The following is a 3,450-nucleotide window of genomic DNA, read 5'->3' on the forward strand; positions in this document are numbered from 1 at the left end:
AAGGCTTTTTAGACTTTGGTTGCTAATTATAATTTGGTAACTGATATTGGCACTACTATTTTTTATAATTGGACCAATACATTTTGTCTGTTTTTATTTAACCAGCTGTCAAAAGTTGGTACAATAATAAAAGGCAAGGCGAGTGAGTTTTATTATCTAAGCATGGTAGTGCCAATATCAATGGTCTAATTTTAGTATGAAGATCGGGTGATGATAATGGCATCCTTAATTAGCTATCCACGTGCACTCTTATCATTGGTAAAATAAAAGGAGTGTCGATGATATCAAAGATGATTAACTCATTTTATGGTAATCTACTCCAGAGGGAAGAATTTTCCTTTGATGCGCTTTTTACCCTAAAAGTGATTTTCCGTTGCTCCAATATTCAGGGTAAAGTAAAAAACTTGTATTTCAATTTCAGTGTTCTACAGTTACATTGACCACTTGTTGTAGAGGGTAAATGTATAACTTTTCTCAATCGGACTGCATGTCACGAAACATATTAGAGGGCTAAGATCATCTTCCCATGGAGATTTTCCTATTGCGGCCTATCTTGGGTAAATAGGTTGCCGGGTTTTTTTTGGTCCTTGGGATTTATGTGGGAGAAAAAAAATCCCAAGAGATTAGTGGGGAAAAAAAAGTCCTAGAAGTATCCCGGTAAAATAAAAATTCCATGTTCAGTTGACCGGACTATGGTGGGAAAAAAAAAAACTTCGTTTGGCTACTTGAACTGTTGGGAAGAAAAAAATTCTTCTCAAGCTTATTTTTGGTTCCTGGGAATCTGGGATTATTTTGGTTCCTAAGATTATTTTGCGATGGGATGAAAAGGCAATCATTACAAAAGTGGGATTAAAAAATTCACCACACAAGCAATCATTACTAGAGTGGGATTGAAAAAATTCTAGTGCCAAAAGGCAACCTAACATGGGATAGGATCAAATTTTTATTAAAACTTCCTAGGACAAAAATTTTACTGGCAACCAAACGGAGCATAAATGAATGGCTCCGATCATCAAAATAAGTGGCCTCCATTACGTGGTAGTATTTATGATCGAAGTGAATGGGTTTTCATCAAAATAGAAAGTTGAGAAAGATATTGAATAAAAAGATCCTTACTAATAAAAAAAACTAAAAATGGTGTATATGGAGAATGGGTGAAAGTATTTCACTCTCTTATAAAATAGCCAAAATGCCCTTACATCGTCCGAAATAACTAAAAGGTCCCTATTCCATAAAATAACCAAATACGCATATGAAATTTACCAAAGAACCCCTATCTCAAAAAATGACCAAAATACGTGTACCCCATGGAATAGGGTATCTCGGTCATTTTATTTGAGAAGGGTACTGTGGTGATTTTATGATATAAGGATTTTTTTGGTTACTTTTTATGCTATGGTGGTACTGGTCATTTTTTATGAATTAGGGGTATTTTGATAATTTTCTATGACCAATGCTAATTTGTTCATTTTATGAGTTAAGGGCATTTTTGCCATTTCCATGATATAAGGGTATTTTGGTCATTTTAAGAGATATAGGCACTGGTTATTTTCTGCAAAATAAAATAGTGATAATTTGGTCATTTTCTATGGCCAATTGGTATTTTGATTATTTTCTATAAAAATGGGGATAAGGGTATTTTGGTCATTTTCTAAGAGACGAGGGTGCTCTCTCCAAGCTGAAGACCGATTCAATCAAAACACAACATCACAGGAAACTCAAACTCATCTCCTTCGTATCCATAGTTCGTTCTCTGTGATACAACAATTAAAGGTAACAAAGATACAGAGGAAAGATCGAAATTTAAAAAAATTATGAATTAAAAAATCAAACTAACTAAGATGCTTTAGTGACATTGTTGTGTGCCTGATCGGCCGTAACACAATAAATAAAAGGAAAAAGATAGAACGGAGAAGGGGACCCCATTTACACCACTAACATGTACATGACAGGCATCAATTCTTTCCCTTCAATCAAGTGAATTGACGACATGGACATCACCGTCACTGTCTGTTTCATCACCACCTAACAAAGGTTTTAAGGTAATAAGCATCTGTACTCCATATTCTCGAGGAGTCACTGTTCCACAACCATAATGTTATGTTGACTTTTTCTTCCAATAACTCCACAACGTGTGATGGTGGATTGCGTAGTGTAGTTAGAGTAGTTGTTGTAGTTAAGTTGTTGTAGGGGTGCATAACCCACGTCCTGTACATGTTTGTGTAAATGCCTGTCTCAGTTCTAGTCTTAAGGGAGTATGGTGTAGTGCTAGTGTTTAGGAGGGAAGTCTATGGTGAAAAGTAGTCTACAAATGTGAGTGTTGTAAGTGTCTCTGGGTATGTAATTTTATCTAATTAATGCATTTGCATTTGCATTTGGAGGTTGGTTTCCCTCGAAGAAACTATCTTATTTTCCCTAATCCTCTTCTTCTAATCACTTGTGATTCTGTTCTAGAACCCTGTCAAAATAGGTTCCAGCAAGAAGAAAGGGAAGAGTCGTGAGCTTTCTTATTTGGCTCGTGATAATATCCCAAGCTACTTGGGTTCTTCGATTCCAATTACTCGATTTAATTCTCGGGCACATAACACATAACAGCTCGGGTCAGATTCCACAGGCATAACAGCTCTGTCAGTGCTAGGGGTGCAGCTCTGGTCAGGTTCAACCCGAAAAAAGATAGAACAGAGAAGGGGATCCCATTTACACCACTAACATGTACATGACAGGCATCAATTCTTTCCCTTCAATCAAGTGAATTGACGACATAGACATCACCGTCACTGTCTGTTTCATCACCACCTAACAAAGGTTTTAAGGTAATAAGCATCTGTACTCCATATTCTTGAGGAGACACTGTTCCACAACCATAATGTTATGTTGATTTTTTCTTCCAATAACTCCACAACGTGTGATGGTGGATTGCGTGGTGTAGTTAGAGTAGTTGTTGTGGTTGAGTTGTTGTAGGGGTGCATGACCCACGTCCTGTACATGTTTGTGTAAATGCCTGTGTCAGTCCTAGTCTTTAGGGAGTATGGTGTAGTGCTAGTGTTTAGGAGGGAAGTCTATGGTGAAAAGTAGTCTACAAATGTGAGTGTTGTAAGTGTGTCTGGGTCTGTAATTTTATCTAATTAATGCATTTGCAGTTGGAGGTTGGTTTCCCTTGAAGAAACTATCTTATTTTCCCTAATCCTCTTCTTCTAATCACTTGTGATTCTGTTCTAGAACCCTGTCAAAATAGGTTCCAGCAAGAAGAAAGGGAAGAGTCGTGAGCTTTCTTATTTGGCTCGTGATAATATCCAAAGCTACTTGGGTTCTTCGATTCCAATTACTCAATCTAATTCTCGGGCACATAACACATAACAGCTCGGGTCAGGTTCCACAGGCATAACAACTCTGTCAGTGCTAGGGGTGCAGCTCTGGTCAGGTTCAGTTCGGGTTGAGTTCTTGGGCAAC

General features: G+C 37.4%; 1 long non-coding RNA gene across 1 annotated transcript; it reads left to right on the top strand.

Moving 5' to 3' along the window:
• Nucleotides 1-1,781: 1,781 nt before the first annotated feature.
• On the top strand, nucleotides 1,782-3,184 carry LOC143878349 (uncharacterized). The gene is made up of 2 exons (XR_013250938.1): nucleotides 1,782-2,336; nucleotides 2,455-3,184. It is a non-coding gene; the product is annotated as an uncharacterized LOC143878349 (long non-coding RNA).
• The last annotated feature ends 266 nt before the right edge of the window (nucleotides 3,185-3,450 follow it).

Source organism: Tasmannia lanceolata, unplaced genomic scaffold (assembly GCF_043159265.1).
Source record: "Tasmannia lanceolata isolate RefF3 unplaced genomic scaffold, GAP_Taslan_0.1 ptg000006l, whole genome shotgun sequence".
Classification (NCBI taxonomy): Eukaryota; Viridiplantae; Streptophyta; class Magnoliopsida; order Canellales; family Winteraceae; genus Tasmannia; species Tasmannia lanceolata.